The sequence below is a fragment of the Capricornis sumatraensis genome, chromosome X, assembly GCF_032405125.1.
Source record: "Capricornis sumatraensis isolate serow.1 chromosome X, serow.2, whole genome shotgun sequence".
In the NCBI taxonomy this organism is placed as follows: Eukaryota; Metazoa; Chordata; class Mammalia; order Artiodactyla; family Bovidae; genus Capricornis; species Capricornis sumatraensis.
The window spans coordinates 76,470,505-76,491,763 of NC_091092.1; the positions used below are offsets into that span (position 1 = coordinate 76,470,505).

The following is a 21,259-nucleotide window of genomic DNA, read 5'->3' on the forward strand; positions in this document are numbered from 1 at the left end:
GATCAAACCCAGGTCTCCTGTATTACAGGCAGACTCTTTTACCATCTGAGCCACCAGGGAATCCCAATGTGTTTAAATGCAGGTAAAGTCCCTTATGTTAAGTTCGAAGTCCATTCCCACCTAACTGCCTTTTTATCACTGCAGGGGGTACTTGGGACTGTTAATGGGACTGTTCTTGCTTATCCAATCTCATTGGTCTAGATTCCCATGCTCTTCTACTCAATTTGCATTATAAAAGAGGGTACAAGGGACTGTTAATGTGCTTAAATGCAGCTACAGTTCTAGGATCTCACCCCTCTCTACTCACTTATGTTACTTGTTGGTATTTGGGACAGAAAGGTGCTTAAATGCAACTGTGGTCCATTTTGTTAACCTAGGGTCCCATGCCCTCTAACTCTTAACATTACCTGGGAGTGTATTGGGACTGTAGAACTGCTTAATTGCAACTGTGGTCCCTTCTCTTAGTCTGGAGTCCATGCTCTCCACAGTTTTGTTTATATTACCACAGAAGGTACTGGGAACCTGTGAATGTGCCTAAATGCAGATGTGGTCCCTTTTGTTAGTTTAGGATCCCAGGACTTCCTTTACATTATCTGTGAAGGCATTTGGGACTGTCAAGGTGATAATTGCTGCTGTGTTCCCCTCTGTTGTCTAGGATCTTGTTCCCTCCTACTTCCACTTCCTTTGCATTACATGGAAGGGTGCTTAACTGTAGCTATGGTCCCTTCTGTTAGCCTAGTTTCCATTCCCTTTCCACGTCCTTTGCTTACCACAGAAGGTACTGACTATTGTGGTGCATCTTATCCTCTCACATTACACCTTGGGGTCCCGAACACTAAGGCCCCTCTTTTTGTGCTTTTTAATGTGCAGTTGCATTTGTTCCTCTTCCTCTGCAGTGTAGACTCCACTCATTTCCCTTGTATTCAGTGGTGGATGTCCTTTACTCAAGACCTTTGTACTAGAATAAAATGAACCACGACAATTCACCACGAATATATTCTTTCACTTCAGTCCCTTGTAGTCTGTTTTATATGAATTACCGCCATTACTTTTTTCTGGGAATATTTACATGCAAAATTCCAGTGTTTAAGGCCCTTGTATTTTAATTAATATTCCTCCCTTTTTGCGTTATATCAGGGGATGTTATTGACCCAAACTCTTTCTCTTGGGACTCAATGTGCATGTGCCCTCATGACAAACTAACATATTGAATTTTTAGTATTAAAGCAGGGACTACTGACTAGTTTTTCTTTTGGACAGTTAATGTGCAGAATTATACTAAGAACCCATCCCATTCCACCTCCTTTGCATCAGGGGTCCTAATCAACTGGCTGCTTCTTCTGTACAGTTTAAATGTGCATAATTTCAGTAGTCCATGCTCCCTTATGTTAAACTAGGATCCCATATCCTTGCTCCATTTACATTACTGCAGGGACTTCTGACTAGCTAAGATTCACTGTCTTGGACTGTTAATGTATGTACTTAATGTTTGCTCCTGTACCTGTACCTCAGGTAAGGACCCTCCCTATTCTATTTATATTTCAGCAGGAGATGCCTACTATTCAAGATCTTACACACTATTGCAGTTAATGTGCACAATCTTAGTTGTCTTGTACACATTCTCAGTTGTCCACAGCTGTGCTTTTTAGATCAGGGCCCTTTCACTTATTGAAGCACAGGTTAACTTACCACCTTAAAGCCCTTGTTCTGGGACTGTGACTATGTGTAATTACACTATGGTCTTCTGAGTTAACTTGTCTCCCTGACTCTTTTCATCCCCTTTGCTTTACTGCATGGGGTACTGTCCACTTAAGGCCCCTTTCTCAAATATGTGTAATGACAATTACATTATAGGGGCTTCATACTCCTTTAAGATTCTTATATTTGTACAAGGTATATGATTTTAATTGACCACACCATGTCCCTTCAACATTAATTTACATAATTGCAACTTAGTTCATCTTATCCTGTTGCCTTCCCTTTCCTTAGCTTGTGAATGTACATTCTTGTGCACTAGACAAGGACCCTCCCCCTCACTTCCTATGCCTTCCAGTAAGTTTGCCAATTGCTAAGACCTTTCCATTTGGACAATTAATGTGCAGAGTTGCACTTTCCCATAACCCTATTACTTCTAGGACTATTGTATCTCCTTTGTAATAGTGCAAGGGATACTGTTTCCCCGCCAAGATCCCTTACTGTTAGTATACATAATAGAAATTCTTGTCTTTATCAGTATACTTCGGTAATACTCCCTCAGCCAGCTATCATGACCTCAGCTCTTGGACAATTAATATGCACCAATAATACATCAAGTGTATGATCTTTAGATAGGATCCCTGTAGCCTCACTATGGATCAGGAGTACTGACTTAAGGCTTCTTTTTTTGACTCTGGGTGTGAATATTTGCTGTTATTCATACACCCTTCTATTAGAGTAGGACATCATTCCCACATACCCCCTTTGCATTACTTCATGGGCTGCTGATGACACAAAACTTTTACTGGGACTGCTGATGAGCACAATGGCAGTTGGCAATGGGTTTTTCTCCCTGGTCTTGTTAGGCAAGCACTCCCAGCTCCAATTTCTCATGGTATAATAAACTATAAACACTGCACTATGCTGTGAACTTGTCCATCAAAGGGTGACCCACATTCCCACTCCTTTTGCGCTGGCTCCAGTGTATCAAATCCCAAGTAATCATGGCCTTTCCCTTATCTTCCCTCTTCAAACCCCTTGTCTGCCCTTGGACCCTTCTTATGGATTTTTAATGTTCACAATTTCAGGTGTCCATCCATCCAGATAAGATTATGCTCCCTCACCCCTCCCACCCCTGCCCTGCCCCTTTTGCATTGCTGCTGGGAAATGTTGACTGAGCAAAACTCCTTCCTCTTGGATTTACAATGTTAACAGTCCCAGATGTCATTGTTTTGCCCGCTTTGAATTTCTATAATTCCCTGTTGCACTTTCCTTGGTCCCACCCGTCAGGCACGGACTCTTCCACTTCCTTCTTTGCATTACTTCTGAGTAGTGCTGACCACCACAGCCCCTTCTGTGTTATTAACACAGTATTGATTGTCCCATTTTTAAGCCCATCAGCCTAAGAGCTCCCTACCATTTTGATGTTATATTTGTGCAGTATGGACTACCAAAAGCAGGCCAGAACTAGGTGACTGGGCCTTTACTCCTTTTCCTGCATTTGTTAATGATCCCAGTTCCGATTATTGTCATATTCTGGGGACAGAACCATTCCTGATCCCCTCTGTTACTGCTTTACTAGGCAAAATGCTCAAGGCAAGTCAGACCCAAGGGAACTGGATTGCTACCCTTTATTTGGGGTTTTCATTATATATAAGTATCATTTGAAAATTGACTTCCCAGGAAGGAAGGTTAGCACTATCTGTGCATTCTTCCTTTCAAAGCAGATTGCCTGGCTATGTCTCTCCTTTCCTTTTGTATATTGCCATTGTATAGTGTCAATTGCCAGGATACAACCAAAAAGTTTCTTTTTTATTTTTTAAGAAAGACATCTGGATTGCAGGGTGGAATTGATAACCTGGTCATTGAAATTTTGAAGTCGGTAAACCCATTTATATCATGTACCTGATGACCAGTGTCTCTCATTTTACTAAGGGTGGTGAGTCTGTGGATAGACCACTGTGACTTTGATATTATAGTATATTACTAAAGGAGTTCTAGAGTGGAACTCTTAAGACCAGTATCTTTGGGCTCTACCACCATTTTCAAACCACTTCTTGTTTGGGCTTTACCAGTATTCACTTCTAGGAAAAACTATCTAAACTTCCTAATCGTTAAGTTTCTTCATCTGGAGTTCCAACTAGTCCGTACTTATTTCAAGAAGATTGCTGTAAAAGAATAAAATGAGAGACCATGCTGAGGTGCTTTTGAAAACCATAGATCACTTTGTTTGATTAATCTATTACATTTTATGTACCCTGTTTAATTCTGCTATTTTAAAGTTACCTAAAGCACCACACTGAAGTGAGGACTTAGAAACGATGGAACCAGTTTCCCCATTTTATATGAAAAGAAAAATAAGCCAAGGTCTAATCAGTCTTTTGGATATAAATTTCAATAGTGAAAATGAATACAATGAATAATATCTCAGCCTCTAGTGTACAAGGTGTTTGGCAGAGAAGTATTTAATATGGAACTGCTGAAGCAAGTAACTAATTATCACCACAGCAGTTCTTTCTAATCACTGAAAAAGGATACTGTTGTCTGAGAAGGATGTCAAAAGATCGGCCCAGCTCAGGGTGCAGTTTGCACTACTAGCTCCTTGGACAGCTGTAAGAAGAGTCTCTGGCTCTTTAGAATACTGTAAGTACTACTTTGTAGCTATTAAGTAATCTTTTTCCTGTTCCATTTTCTTTCTCTTAGATGCTACCCATACAAAAATTGGAGGGTCCTTCCATGTTTCTACCTCATCTGTAATTTATATATCACCATATGAGTTAACAAAATTACAAAATTAATATTGTGTATATGGCCCTATGCTAGGCTGTATTGAAGTGAGGGATAGAAATGCTATAGTTCTATATAATCTCATCCCCAATATGGTTATATTGTTAAAAAAGCTAATATAAGCACACTTGAAATAACTGTAGAACATAATAATCAAGTACTGTCTTGTGTGAATTATATGTTTTAGAGTTTTAAAAAATGAGCACACTAGGGTTTGAAGTTGATAGGGTGAACTTGAGGTAGGTTAACTTTTGTCTTTGGTCCAGGACATGATTACTATTACAGCCACCTGGGTAGTATAATGTTTATTTTAATGTCATTTGGTTTTTACCTTTTTTGAACACACGGAAAGTGATTAGAAATAACACCTGGCCATTGTGTTTGGCTCTATCCAGGCTGGCAAATTGTTGATTGTTTTAAGCTTGAGTTTTTCAAGCTCTAGGGATTGGGAGTATAAATCTGATATGTTAGAACTTTGTATGCTTTTTATTCTCTCTCTGCCCAAGAACAGATGAGAGTAGCAGTGTCTTTTTAGTTTGAGATATTTGTGGATCCTGTTTGGCAAGAGGGCAATAGAGAAATATGTTTTATAAGACCATGACTTTCCCCTCTTCCCTTTCACCTTTTTCAACAAATACTTTTGTGAGCTAAAAAGATTAGCCTCTCTGGTGTAAAAAGAACAAAGATCCAACTGAAAAAATATTAACATCAAATTTGAAAACTTTTTTTTGTGCATGTTCATGTATCCCAGCAAGAGCAAGAAGAATTATATTAATGAGCTGGGCTTCTCTCACTGCCCATTTTAATTAATATCCATATTTCCTCACTGCTTGTTTCCCCCAGCCAGTGCCTAAAGATATTTGTCTGACTGACTGGAGGTAATATATGAATAGTCCTGAGCCTTCTTGTTTCTCAAACTGAAGTAATCTGTCAGGATGCAGCACCTTTTAAAGAAACAGGTTTTTTGAGATCCTAAAGAGTAAATGTTTTGAGTAACACTGACTTAAGTTATTTGAAATGTAAACATGGTTTCCAATTTCAAAATAGCTTTGTCAAAAATATAATATTTTATATAACATTTTAAATAATTTATATAGACCTTGGAGATCGTGAGAATATATCCACAAACCCCCAGGGTTCTTATCACCCCAATTTGAGAAACACTGGTCTGTGCTTATGAGATCATTAATTGTAGTTAATCAAGTTATCATTCAATGTTAATATACAGCTATAACTATTTATTGGAATTTGTTTTAAAGGGATGAATTCTGAGCTGGTTCCCCCCCACTCAAGAGGAAGGATGGATCAAGTTTAGGTGGAGTGAAGGCTGCACTGGACAGCATCCAAAGGTGAATCTTGGCGTTGTATTTCAGTTCATTGCTTGAAATAAAATCTGTAGCAGTTGTAGAAAGGAATGCTCTGGGAATGTTGGCATCTTCAAACTCAAGATAAACCTTTAATTCAACAGATATTTATTAGACCAGGCACTGGAATAAATAGTAAAATCAAAGACATAGTTCCTGTCCAGGAATCTGCTATCTCATGGTGGATACAGAAGTGAACAACTTATTATGGTATTGGGCAGTTTGAGTATCATAAAATTTGGGGGAAATTCTGTGGTTCATAGAGGAAGAAGACTGGGGGAAAACACTGTTACTAAGCAAAGTGATCAGTTCAGTTCAGTTCAGTTCAGTCACTGAGTCATGTCCGACTCTTTGAGACCCCATGAACTGCAGCACGCCAGGCCTCCCTGTCCATCACCAACTCCCAGAGCCTACCCAAACTCATGTCCATTGAGTCGGTGATGCCATCCAACCATCTCATCCTCTGTTGTCCCCTTCTCCTCCTGCCCTCAATCTTTCCCAGCATCAGGGTCTTTTCAAATGAGTCAGCTCTTCGCGTCAGGTGGCTACAGTATTTGAGTTTCAGCTTCAACATCAGTCCTTCCAATGAACACCCAGGACTGATTTCCTTTAGGATGGACTGGTTGGATCTCCTTGCAGTCTAAGGGACTCTCAAGAGTCTTCTCCAACACCACAGGTCAAAAGCATCAGTTCTTCAGTGCTCCGCTTTCTTTATAGTCCAACTCTCACATCCATACCTGACTACTAGAAAAAAACATAGCCTTGACTAGATGGACCTTTGTCGGCAAAGTAATGTCTCTGCTTTTTAATATGCTGTCTAGGTAGGAAATATAACTTTCCTTCCAAGGAGTAAGTGTCTAGGATTTGTTTGATGTTGACATAAAGATTCTTATAATGTGGTAATTCTTGATCAGGGATCTGGAAGCCATACCTGGTTCTTTCCACACTATACCATAACATAAAAAATACTTTCAAGATAGTAAACCTGACTTAGACTTTCTTCAGTGACCTCCTATCCTAGAGTAAGGGCAGGTAACCAATTATTAAAAATGATCAAGGCAATTGTACTTTTAGGCAGCAGTAGCAATTCCTCTGCTGCTTTGCATCTTGAAGTATTTTCAGCACCTTTAGGCCACAAACTTAGACAGCCCTTAAAGTAGCTGTTGGTTTGACTCATACTTTCATTTAGCTTTTTTTTCTATACTTGTTTAGTTCTTCTGTGATACTGCCAGTGCTGACTATTACAGGACCTTAGGGAGACAACAAGCTAGAGATGTGAGACAGGAGATACCTATATCTAATATTTCAGGTTAATGCTTCTTAGTGGGTTTTTTGTTGTTGTTGTTGTTGCGGTTTTCTCAGCATTTAAAAAAAATTTTATTTTTTTTAATTGAAGGGTAATTGCTTTAAAGAATTCTGGTGTTTTCTGTCAAATCTCACCATGAATATTATATTGAGCCCTGCCCTGTCTTTCTTCTCAAGGACATTCCAAGCATATCAGACCTGAAGACTGCAAGCAACTTTAAGAAGCTCCATATTCAGCAGGTCTTTCCTTTTGAGAATCTGAATAAGCTCCAAGCAATTTAATAGGATGGCTTGCAGTTTCCCTGGAGAGAAAGGTAGTGTAAGGAGCTTATTGTGTGAATTTTGTCTTTGGGTTTAAAGGCTTTAACTTCCTATAGCTCTCCTTTTAAAAACTGAACATGAGCCAATTTTCATCAATTTTTATACATTTTTTCTTTTTGAGTGTAAGAGTAGAATAATAGAGACCCAAGGGCCCGTGTAAGCTACATTATTGGATCCTTGTTTTTCCTTTTGCATAGATTTGCTTAGTTGTTATAGTAACTGAGGTTTTGTGTGCCTGTACCCATTCTTGATTTTTTGAATATCCTGGTACTTTGGTGGTACCTCATTTATATAAGCTATTAAAGAACTATACCATGTAGATTGAGGAGAAAACAATTCTGTTTACCTTGGCAATGCTCCAACGTCTTACTGCTTAATATACAAATTATTAATAAAAGAAGGGAATGCTACAAAACTAGGTGAGAGAGACGTACTTTTGTTGAGATGGATCGCTCAGTTCTTACCATAGTGCTTTATAAAAGAAGCCTGAGGCAATGTCTTACAGAATTCATATGGTCAGAACACACTGGAATTCTTCTCAAGTGGCTTGATGGCTCTCCTGATAGAGAAAGCTAGCTCCTCCTTTTGTTATTTTCAATCTCTTAATTTCTTGACCTGTATTTTTTGAGGACACAAGGACATTAAAAACCTATGCTATCAAGCAGGGTCCCCAACCTGCAGGATCTAATGCCTGGTGATCTGAGGTAGAGCTGATGTAATAATAATAGAAATAAAGTACACAACAAATGTAATGCACTTGAATCATCCCAAAATCACTTCGCCAACCCTGGTCCATGGAAAAGTTGTCTTCCATGAAACTGGTCCTGGTGCCAAAAAAGTTAGGGACCACTGCTCTAGAGGATTATTCATCAGTAGAGACTGGTGACTAAAACAAAATATGGGAATCTGGGTAATTATTCAGCTCTAAATTGCTCTTGGAAATGAAGGGAATACAAGGAATGGAGCTTGAATGAGTAGAGGAATTTGCATGTTGTTAGGCTGGTAGCTCGGAGAAGGTGATGGCACCCCACTCCAGTATTCTTGCCTGGAAAATCCCATTGACGGAGGAGCCTGGTGGGCTGCAGTCCATGGGGTCGTGAAGAGTTGGACACGACTGAGTGACTTCACTTTCACTTTTCACTTTCATGCATTGGAGACGGAAATGGCAGCCCACTCCAGTGTTCTTGCCTGGAGAATCCCAGGGACAGGGAAGCCTGTTGGGCTGCCGTCTATGGGGTCGCACAGAGTTGGACATGACTGAAGTGACTTAGCAGCAGCAGCAGCAGCAGCAGCAGCAGCAGCAGCCTGGTAGCTATTAATAGAATATAAAGCTCTACACAGTTCTAAATCTCCAGTCCTTAATCTGAAGAAAAGGGTAGACATGGTTTAATTTAACCCCTAGTTACTCATTGGGACAGACTTTCCCAGTGTACTGCATTTCAGTAATTTATTTTTCTTTTATCTCTTTTCCAGATCTACCTCAAAAGAATAGGCCTGTTGCTTTACAGTGTTAGTGACCCATTCCCTTTGACGATTCCTAGGTGGAGATGGGGCATGAGGATCCTCCAGGGGAAAGATTCACTACCACTGAGCAACAACTCTAGGCCAGGAGGTTATACCAAGATTCTTTCCCGGGCCCAGTTAAGAAGGTGAAGTCTCAAGACAACCACCACACATCCAGAGGTGGGTTAACTGTCCCTAAAAGCATAATAATTAGTCTTTAATTTCTTGTTTTTCAGTATACATTGCACTTAGCTTTCCATTTAGATTGTTTTAGTCATTGTCATCTATGTCTGCTTTGGTTAAAAAAAAAAAACAAAAAACTGCCTCCTAATTAACCTGGGAAGTAACTGAGTGTGACATCGGTTAAAATGATGATGTGAAGAAAATAGCAGGCTGCATTAGTTAGGGTGTTTAGGATGGGACTGTAGTCTGTGGTAGAGGCGCACAGCTAAGTTTTAGGAGAACATGGATGATGACTGACACATCTATGACACTGATCATGGACCAATCGTCATTCTCCCTCTGATCCCCAAAGTCTCCCTTGAGGCCCTGTTGGAGAATTTTGCCAATCATTTACATACTTCAAGATGCCTTGGGAAAGCTGTGGGACAAAACAAAAAACAAGCTGTTGAGAAGATAAAATAGAGATTTATCTTTTTATGCTCTGCCTGCTAATTGACAGAAGCTTCACAACTATGAATGGGAATGTGATTAGAAGTGGCACAAAGTTGTCTATCATTAGACTGGATCTAAAGAACTAGCACACTGTATACTTTAGGTCACTGATGAGAGAGGATGGTTAGGGGGATGCAGGTTGAGAGGTAGAGGTAAGTGTTCAGTGTAAAAAGTCCTGATTGTGTAGGCTTTGTAAAGATTACTATCCAATTAAAGGAATAAGGCTGTGATTGATGATGTTTCCAGTGCCTCACCAAGTGTTATTCAGTTCAGTTCAGTTGCTCAGTTGTGTCCGACTCTGCGACCCCATAAACTGCAGCACGCCAGGCCTCCCTGTCCATCACCAACTCCCAGAGTTTACCGAAACTCATGTCCATTGAGTTGGTGATGCCATCTAAGCATCTCATCCTCTGTCATCCCCTTTTCCTCCTGCCTTCAATCTTTCCCAACATCAGGGTCTTTTCCAATGAGTCAGCTGTTCGCATCAGGTGGCCAAAGTATTGGAGTTTCAGCTTCAACATCAGTCCTTCCAATGAACTCCCAGGACTGATTTCCTTTAGGATGGACTGGTTGGATCTCCTTGCAGTCCAAGGGACTCTCAAGAGTCTTCTCCAACACCACAGGTCAAAAGCATCAATTCTTTGGTGCTCAGCTTTCTCTGTAGTCTAACTCTCACATCCATACCTGACTACTGGAAAAACCATAGCCTTGACTAGAGGCACCTTTGTTGACAAAGTAATGTCTCAACTTTTTAATAAGCTGTCTAGGTAGGAAATATAACTTTCTTTCCAAGAACTAAGTGTCTTTTAACTTCATAGCTGCAGTCACCATCTGCAGTGATTTTGGAGCCCCCCAAAATAAAGTCAGACACTGTTTCCACTGTTTCCCCACCTATCTGCCATGAAGTGATGGGACCATGATATTAGTTTTCTGAATGTTGAGCTTTAAGCCAACTTTTTCTCTCATCTCTTTCACTTTCATCAAGAGGCTCTTTAGTTCTTCTTCACTTTCTGCCATAAGGGTGGTGAGCATCTGCATATCTGAGGTTATTCATATTTCTCCCAGCAATCTTGATTCCAGCTTGTGCTTCATCCAACCCAGTGTTTCTCTGCATATAAATTAAATAAACAGGGTGACAATATACAGCCTTGATGTACTTCTTCTCCTATTTGGAACCAGTCTGCTGTTTCATGTCCAGTTCTAACAGTTGTTTCCTGACCTGCATACAGGTTTTTTAAGAGGCAGATCAGGTGGTCTGATATTCTCATCTCTTTCAGAATTTTCCACAATTTATTGTGATCCACACAGTCGAAGGCTTTGGCATAGTCAATAAAGCAGAAATAGATGTTTTTCTGGAACTCTCTTGCTTTTTCCATGATTCAGCAGATGTTGGCAATTTGATCTCTGGTTCCTCTGCCTTTTCTAAAACCAGCTTGAATATCTGGAAGTTCATGGTTCACGCATTGCTGAAGCCTGGCTTGCAGAATCTTGAGCATTACTTTACTAGCATGTGAGATGATTACAATTGTGTTGTAGTTTGAATATTCTTTGGCATTGCCTTTCTTTGGGATTGGAATGAAAACTGACCTTTGCCAGTCCTGTGGCCAATGCTGAGTTTTCCAAATTTGCTGGCATATTGAGTGCAGCACTTTCATAGCATCATCTTTTAGGTTTTGAAATAGCTCTACTGGAATTCCATCACCTCCACTAGCTTTGTTTGTAGTGATACTTTCTATGGCCCACTTGACTTCACATTCCAGGATGTCTGGCTCTAGATGAGTGATCACATCATCATGATTATCTAGATTGTGAAGATCTTTTTTGTACAGTTCGTCTGTGCATTCTTGGTACCTCCTCTTAATATCTTCTGCTTCTGTTAGGTCCATACCATTTCTGTCCTTTATCGAGCCCATCTTTGCGTGAAATGTTCCCTTGGTATCTCTAATTTTCTTGAAGAGATCTCTAGTTTTTCCCATTCTATTGTTTTCCTCTATTTCTTTGCATTGATTGCTGAGGAAGGCTTTTTTATCTCTCCTTCCTATTCTTTGGAACTTGCATTCAAATGGGTATATCTTTCCTTTTCTCCTTTGCTTTTCGCTTTGCCTTTTTTCACAGCTATTTCTAAGGCCTCCTCAGCCATTTTGCTTTTTTGCATTTCTTTTTCTTGGGGATGGTCTCGATCCTGTCTCCTGCACAGTGTCATGAACCTCCATCCATAGTTCATCAGGCACTCTATCACATCTAGTTCCTTAAATCTATTTCTCACTTCCACTATATAATCATAAGGGATTTGATTTGGTTCATACCTGAATGGTCTAGTGGTTTTCCCCAAGTGTTATTAGGCAAGACACTTTCCTGTTTATGCCACAGTTTCCTATTCTGTTGAATGAGGCAGTTATATTAGTTTTATCTCTAAGGATCTAAAAGTGTCAACTTTATATTTTTCTAAGCTCCATAGAGACAGTTTCTATAGCTCATTAATTTGTATCTTCCTATAACTCTAGCACAGTACTCAGTTAATACTTCTTCATGGCATTTACATGGTTTCTTTCTTGTTTTCTTTTGTAGCTCCTGGTTGTTCCCTTCATATTTGCCAAATCATTATCTTTCCCTGAAGCAGTGCAAAGAGCAAGAAATGTGAACACACCAAGGAAGATCAACATGCCTGGCATGCTAGCATTTTAGAATAGCAGAATGAAGTAAGTTGTTGTTGGTGTAATCCTATGAGCATTACTTTAGAGCTAATGTCTGTTTGATGGAGGTTTGTGTGGGATTACGTATAGTGATCTATGGTGGAAGAGGTGCTGAATGTGAGATGGGAGGATGATCAGTAACCTATATTAACAGTTGGTTTCACTAAAGCAACTCAAAAGATAATATAGTCTGTGTACCAATTGTGTCATAGGGTAATTTAGTTTCACCTTGTCTGTCTTTTCTACATAGATCATTTGCCACCCTTAGAGGCCTAGACATATAGAAACTTAAGCCAAAAACGTTTCTGTTTTTTGCTGGAAGTCTGGCCCCTCTCGCTCTTGTGAGTGAATCTGCAGTTCGGATATAATATTAAAGAAAACCTAGTCCCTGGAGCAGCCATTATAATTGTCAAAAGTATGAAAATCAAGTCAATTTTATAAAGGAATGGGGAAAAATGAAGATAGAAAATGAGAGGACTAACTAGGTGCTCTCTAAAGGCCCTTTACTATGTATAATATTCACTTATGTGTGGCACCTTATTTGGCTCTCCTGGAAGTCTTGGGAAAGTTGTAGCAGAATGTTGAGGCACATATTCTGTGTTTACTGTGAGATAATATGAGATGGGAGGTGAGATGAGATGTGAGATTAATGTAAATTGCCACTTATTATGTGAACAACCTTTTGGCAATTTAGAGTCTGATTAGACTTGTCTGTTTGTGAAGCTTAAATGAAATCATGTATGTAAAGTGCTTAGTACACTGCCTAGTACATGATAGGTAAAAGATAACCTAAGAAGTTTCATAAGTTCAGTTGACACAATACAAGTGACCACTGATACCATCTAGTAGCACATAGTTGGTGTGGTTTGATTCTATGTAAAAAATTCCCAAATTAAAAGTTTGTAAGTAGAAGAGTATCTGTGTTGGTGGTAATTGTTGTTATTATAATTATTATTGTTAATAATATAAATAGTATTGATACTAATAACAGATTATTGCAATTATTAATGTACTTTTTTTGTTTTCTTCTCTTTGTGATGTTTCTTGTGCCTATCATGCTCCTCACTGTATTTTGTCTCTTCTATTTCTTACCCTCTTCCACCAATGTCTGTCTTTGCTTATCTTTTATACTCATAAGTGTGTATTTGTTTGCTTGTCTATTTCTTCTTTGAATGTCTTTGGTCTTTCTTGTCTAAAGTATGTCTTACCCATTTCCATGATTCTCTTGCTAGTTTCTTCTCTGTATATCTTTGTCTCGTTTACTTTTTTGTACCCAGGAGTGGTCTGCGTCTTGTCTTGAATGTCTCTCTCTAGTTTTCTTCATTTTGTTGCTGATTCTACTTGCTCTGCTAGATCTAGCTCTTCTTTCACTGTTCTCTTTGAGCCTCTTGAGTTATGTGTGCCTTGTGCTCATTTCTTGCTATGCCTGCCTCTCTTCTTTTTCTCTTTGTGAACTCTGTCACCCATTCCCCTTGTTGGTTTGACATTTCACCTTTTCTGATACTGGCTACCCTTCTGCTGTTTCTACTCTTTATCTTGCATATTTCTCTTTTCTACATATTCTTTGTGCCTTTCTTGGGCCATTTTCTCTTTTTCCCCATGCTTTGTGTGCCCCAGTCTCTCTTTATTCTTTGTGGTTTTCAGTTTCAGCATTCATCTCTGTTCTCTTGGTTCTTCTCTCGTTTTGCCTTTCTATTCACTTTTGAGTATTTCTTTAGTCTATGTCTCCCCCTCTTCGATTTCATGCAATTCTCTCTCCTTGCATATTTTTTTGTGCATGTGTGTGTGTGTGTGTGTGTGCTCTTTTGTGTGTTTGTAAAGGCGCCTCCTAACTGCTTCCAGTAGGTGCAGAGTGTCAGCTATCAAAATAAGCATTGCAGAGCTGTTTGTTATGCCAGGCCACCCTGTGAGATGAACCAAAACCAACAGAAGGTCCAAGGGTCTAGACTGGAGTTGGATAGAAGACTCAAGTCTCAGTGAGACAGAAGGCCAAAGACCCAGGATGGGATTAAAAAAACCTGTCTTGAAGACCTGTGACCCAAAAGATGGAAGCGCCCTAGCACATATAAAGACCCAGGACTCAAACCTATCTATATAAGACAGAAGGCCCAAGAGAGACAGATATTTCAAGACTAAATTAGATGGAAACCAGAGGTTCATGACAGAGATACCAGGAAAGAAAGAAGCCCCAGGACCAAAGGAAATTCCAAGATGAGACTCTTAAACCCCAGCTCTTTTCTATTGCTAACCCTACGCTTGGACATTTTGAGTTCTCCCTTCCTTCTTCTCATGTCTCCATTTATATCTACTTCTTTTGAGATGTCCTTTTTGATGTTGCTGTTACCTTTAAAAAAAAAATCTTTAGATCAGTAATATTATGCTTTGGCCTGTTTTTATTACAGTTTTTAGCCACTTATTAAGTTTTTGAAGTTTTAAACTTCCATTTCTCTTCACCTCCTCTCCACTTGAGAGGGACACATAGCTGACATTATATTTCAGTCCCCTCTTTCCTCAGAAGCTCTAGGCTGATGAGAGAAGGAAAGTATCAGGTTCAGTTATTGAGGGGAAACAAAGTGCCAAGCTAAGTAGAGAAAATGTGAAGAGATGCTCCACAGGCCAATGAGAATTAGACAAGAAATACACAGATGTGCCAGTTTGCTGAGAAGTGTGAGCCAGCAACATGTTACTTATTTGAGCTTGGGTGAGCAGGACACCTGAGGTTTGGGATTCTTATTGATGGTTATGAAGGAGGATTGGGCCTAACACATAATGAGGCCCCAAGGAAGGAGCGTGAACTCCCTGCTCATAGTAGTGGCCTAATAATGTGGTAAGCTGCATAAGTTTTATCCCTCGGTTTAATACCCACCTCTAGGCTTAAAGGTGAGAAAATTTGGGAATATTTAGCAGGTTTAATCCTTTCATTGATTTTTTTCCTTTTACCATAAGGAAAGTTAATTTTAGTGATAATATATATGAAAGCACTGTAAAACACAAGAAAAGCAAGACATTCTCATTAATAATGTATTGGCACTCATGCATAGCTAATATTTGAAAATGCATTGTCAGTTGTGAAGCATTATGTAAATCAAGGGTTATCACACCCTTTTTGTAAAGGGTCAGATGGCAATTATTTTATACTTTGCAGGCCATATCGTCTCTCTCTGCTTTTTTTTGTTTAAAGTGAATATGGTCTGTGGGCCACAGTTTATCACCCCTGATGTAATTTTCCAGGGACTGTGTGCTGAATGATATTAATTTCTTTCTTTGTGCCTGTCCCTGTATGCATTAAGGATGCAATGATTACTTATGGTCATATCCAGGTGATATGAAGAAAAATATATGAATGGGAGTTATAAACTATTATGCACTTTAAAAGCTTGTCACAATTTTCAGAGTTGATGAATGAACATTGATTACATGTTATATACATTTCTAGGCACTGTATAATACAAAGAACAAAAGCGTGAATAAAGTACTTTCTCAAAAGTATGAAATACTGTACAGATATTAGGAATTAAGTCTATGATAAATGAGTAATTCATGTTTTGTGGCCATTGTGTTTCTGTGGCTCTGGTGATTTTGAGTAAAGATGTAGTATTCCAAGTCACAGAAAAGAAAACATTGTTCAGTCGCTAAGTCGTGTCTGACGCTTTGTGACCCCATGAATTGCAGCATGCCAGGCTTCCAAACCCTTAAACTATAAAGTATACTGCAAACACAAGGGATTTAAGCTATTGTGATTACTTATAATGTGCCGGATAACATCCTGGGCACTACAGATGTCAAAGGAAAAAAAGTGTTCTTATTATAGAATGATTAAAAATTTTAGATAGGCAGAACATTTTAAAGTGCTTTGTACTAAAGCACTGTATAAATACCAATGGGCTATATGTTTATGAATGAATGAATAAGTATTAATTTCCTTATATATGCCAGCTATTGTTTCAGGTACTGTGAAATCCAAGACAATGCTCCCAAGTAATAAGAGGGATGTTTATGTCCTATACTACTTAGACATAAGGAATTAGATATTACTTATTTTAATCAATAAAGACTTTACTGATGATGTTGAGCTAAATTATTACCAGTATATTTTCCAAGGTAACAGGAAAAATGTAATGAATGAGATTGAGCTTTCTAACTATAAAATGCTACATAAATATAAAACATTAGGTGTTTTCTTTGTGAACAAAACTTATGTTGAGACAGACATTTGTTTGTGTGTGTTAGTCATTCAATCATGTCTGACTCTTGCGACCCCATGGACTGTAACCCATCAGACTCCTCTCTCCGTGGATTTCTCCACACAAGAATACTGAAGTGGGTTGTCATTCCCTTCTCCAGGGGATATTCTTGACCCAGAAACTGAACTCAGGTCTCCTGCACTGCAGGCAGATTCTTTACCATCTGAGCCATAGATGCTCATTGTGTGCTTGACCCACTATGAGAAAGGTAGTATAAAACTCTCAGTATACAAACTGAGAGTTTAAATACTTGGTAAATGAATGGGTCATTAATATTAGTTGCCTACTATGTGAACTCACTGTTATAGGCACTAAAGAGACACACAAATTTATTATTTTATTGTGCCTACAGCTGAGAACAGGCAATACACATGTTAATATTTTGTGAACTCTAAAAGCACCATATAAGTATAATTATTGATTTCCTCAGTTGGTATGCCTAATACTAGGCTTGCAAAATTGTATCATAGTTATTATACCATGAAAAAAGTCAGAAAAAATTTGAGCAAGGATTGTTAATTATTGAACACTTCAAATATGATACATAAAGGACTAAATGTCTGATGAATGCAAGACTGGATGATAATTATATGCCAGTCTCCTTGATAAGCATAAGATATATGAAGATAATCCATCTTTACTGTGTTCTGGGCAGCAGAATGTAATGTATAAAATCAATTTGTAGGTCTTAAACTGGCATATATAAGCCATATCTGCTGAATGAACATTGATTACTTACTCTCTCTTATTCCAAGAGAGAGCAACTAGGGATGCAAAAATTCATTGTCATTATTGTTGAACCTGCAACAGAGATCTGTGTAAATTTTACAAAGCTTACTGTTCTATACAGATCTAAAGAATTAACTGTTGACTTAATGAATGGTTACTAATTACTTTCTATCTATAAAGCTCGGAACTGTGTATGCTCTAGGATATAAAAATGACTCTCCTTATCAGATGGTGTAAATAACATGTGTGGGAATCCAGACTAAAAGTTGCTTAACCATTGCTCAGCTTATTTGATGATAAAAACATGGGCAGAATGGAATTGTGCAAGGCAGTATGCTGAATGCTGAGCTAGGTGGAAAGATAAAATCCAGACCAGAAGGCCACTTGCTCCCTGGCTTGACTGAAGGAATGGAATTCTTTTGTTTCTTTGTTTAAAGAGCAAGATGTTGTCATTCTCCATTGGTCTTTTAAATGCTGAATATGGAGGTGAATTCAATCCACTCTGGCCTGGCATAGAGACACTGAAAGAGTAAAAAATGGTTCAGGTTGGCTTTTAGATTAATTTGATGAACAGTGTCTTTTATGTAAAATACATCATTCTAGGTCCTGAGCATAAGAGATGTGAAATGGGCCTAGTCTAAAGGGCTTTAGATAGATCAAAGATCATAACTGAAGATCCAAAAATGTATTTGAGTTTTGAGTAAATATTTGAGTTCCCGTTCCCTAGATCCTATTCCTGTTCCTTGAATTCTTGTTCCTATTTTCTTGGTTAAGTCTGGTCCAGACAACCTATTGACTTTCCTTGGAAACTTAAAAAATAGAAAAAAAATATTGTTCTTTCAATGTAAAATGAAGATATATTTCTTGGCTCTAGAAAGTATCAATGTCATGTGCTCATTGACCTAGATTGAAGCCAGAAGATTAATAAAAGGCCTCAGAGTTTGTCCTTTAATTCATTAATATTCTGTTTTTATTATAATTAAATGGGTAAGATGACAATTAGGATTATTATGGCATAGAGTCAGGAAGATGATAAAAAAGATCCTTCCTAGATTTTCCATATTTTGTAAATTATTCACTTGAATGAAGTACTGTTCTTAACTGCTGAGGAGAATGAAGAGATTTAAAAGACCTAGACCAAAATATACTTTAATTTCACTAGTTCATGGAGGACACACAAGAACAAATATAATAGGAGATTGCAATTCTTTCATTAGTTGGAAAAACTAAAGTAGCTGTGATGTTAAGATACTGAGATGGAATGATTAAACAGATCACCTTCTCTTTGGCATGTTTTGTAGAGAAGGAATAAAAAAGCTTTTCAGTTATTCATACAAGCATTGAAGAAGGTGATGCTAAATGAAATAGATCTGGTAAAAAGGTAATTGTCTTGGAGATGCAGTTAAAAAAACATGAAATGGAGTGAAACTTCATTGAATGAGTGTCTATTTCAAGGCATTGTGCTAATTCCTAGATAGAAAACAAAATAGATCTTGACTGAAAGACACTTACTTGACTTGGAAACTGGTATATAAGAGAAAAGGTTATTGTTAATTAATTTTTAAAATTTATTCATTCATTCTGCAAGTATGTTTGAGTGCCTATTGTAAATAAGCTCCTTAGCTGGATTCTAGCTGGGTTCTCTAGCTAGCCCCCAGAGAGAGACATGAGAAAATGAATGCCTTCCCAGAGAACTTAAAATTTGCCTTTTGGCCTGTTTTCTGATCAGGGCTAAATGGCTTACTTCCTCAATAATATTGTGTGATTTAATTCCTATTCCATCTTAAGCCACTCTGGCCACTACAATAAGCAGGGGTTTTTACTGAACTTGCTCCTTAAGTTGCAGGATCCTTCCTTATAATAAAACACTTCAGTTTTCCTAACCCATCCCTCATGAAAACTGGTTGTGACCATAGTGAGCCAAAAGAGGGATGAGAAGCAACTGATTCCCAAACTTCAGTCTCGTTGGTACCAACATTGAAGAACCACTCATACTCAAATCACAATTGGTTCTGAAACACACTTACAGTTTTGTCTATGACAAATATACACTGCATAAGTCTTTTTTAAAAACAATCTTCCAATATTACTTAGCAAGTTTGGAGATGGAGACATGATTTGTGTTTTGCAACAACAGCTTCTCAACTAACAGCTTAGAAATCTTTTCTTTTTCACCATCAAAACCTGCTTAAGATACGCCTTGAAAATAGCCTAACAATTTTACCATGCTTAAGTCTTAAGAATAATAGAAATTGAAAGTATTTGGCAAATATTGGAGGGAAAAAAAATCTACATATAGGCCCAAATGGGCTTTGGCCTTTTCTATTTTTAAATCACTCATAGAGGGTGGGATAGGAGGAAGAGTGAAAGAAAAGGTCAAGCCTGATTCTAAAAAGGGTTGGTCTTAAAAGCATTGCTACCTCCAGATCTAACTTGGGGGTTGCTGTTCTTAGTGTAATTCAGTTTTAATAACTGGTCACTGTTAAGATGAGGACAAAGTCCTTTGTCCCTACTCATTTCTAAAAGTTTGGCCTAATGGCTATCAGTTAAGCCTGGGGTTATATAATTATGGAATTTATTAAATCTATGTGACCTCTCCATCATAAGGTAGTCTTAAAGCTAAAGTCAATCCACTACATAGAAAGAGGACTTTATCATTCACTATAATTCATACATACTTTCAAAGCATCTAAACTTTAAAGTTTACATGGCAAGACAACAATACCATCTGTAAATATAGAAGGAAATAGAAGAATGGCAGGAGATAGTTGATGGAGGTAGCGAATTTGAAGGTCATTTGGGGTAATGTTTGTAGTTTTTCCTTTGTACATTTTTACTTAGGTGTAAGGTGTATCTGATATTAATAATGTTTGTTGTTTAATATGTACTATTAGCTGGACTCAGTAACTCCCCTTTCTCCAGGTAGGGATGAGAGATGCATTATTGGAAAGGAGAAAGTAACAGTCTTCGTTTCACAGTTTCTGGCATCCCAAGGCCACCACTACTGATAAACAAGAATAATAGAACATTCTGTCATCTGATTTTTGTGGCATAAATGAAACTGTGAACAAATTTTTTTCTTAAGAAGAAGAAATGGCTTTACATCTACCCTTTTACCTTAAAAGGATCTATGCCAAAATGCTCTGATGAATGGAAGACACACTTGGACTTGTGAACTGATGTGAAACACATAATATCTAAGCCTTGGTTGTTTTGAAGATTGATTCGGATAACCACCAAAAAAGCAACCTAAAGCTGTCTATATGTCACAACTGAGACAAATTGGGGAGTTTGTTGTTTAATGTCAAATAAAAATGTACTGTTTTGAAAGCTTTGTTTTTGATGCTAAAACAAGTTCTACCTCACTGTCCTTTCCTAATCACACTAGTTACCTCAGTTTTTAAAAAAGGTTGTCTTAACCACCCAGGTTGGGTAAGTGATTTGAGGTCTCATTTTTTCCTCCTAGCTTCAGTTGCTTTGCTTAGAAATGCTGAGCAGCACATAGCCAATTTTAAAGATGTGTGAAGCAAAATTATTGAAGAACAAGGGTGGGATAGGAATAGGGCATAGAAAATTTAAGGCTGTGGAAAGTAGGATGTATCCAGGAAGGTAATCACTGTAATGAAAGTAACAGGTCCAATCCTTGAGTAGCTGAAGGGATCTTTGATGTTCTTAAAATTAAATACCCAAATGTTAGATTGGTGACTTCATAGGCAGATGACCCCATGCAGTGTTTATAGGCAAGAGTTTCTACTCCTTTGTTGGCATCTTATGCCATTCTTAATTTGGCTAGAGACAGTGCTCAGCTCCCTCTAACAAATGTCAATCACCACAATTTTTCCCCCATCAAAGGTTTTTTTTTTTCCCCAGATTTTTTTTTTTTTAACATGTCCATCTTTGGAATAAGACTTGCTGGAATAATGGCCAATGTAGAGGAAATAAA

The 21,259-nt window shown here is 38.2% G+C and overlaps 1 long non-coding RNA gene across 2 annotated transcripts; it reads left to right on the plus strand.

Moving 5' to 3' along the window:
* Window positions 1-1,244: 1,244 nt before the first annotated feature.
* LOC138071270 (uncharacterized) lies at window positions 1,245-20,617 on the plus strand. Of its 2 annotated transcripts, none has more exons than XR_011144190.1 (6): window positions 1,245-4,338; window positions 5,742-5,831; window positions 7,329-7,465; window positions 9,014-9,155; window positions 12,219-12,349; window positions 13,482-20,617. It is a non-coding gene; the product is annotated as an uncharacterized lncRNA (long non-coding RNA). The 2 variants fall into 2 exon arrangements; XR_011144189.1 differs by having other exon boundaries at window positions 1,249-4,338; window positions 8,946-9,155.
* The last annotated feature ends 642 nt before the right edge of the window (window positions 20,618-21,259 follow it).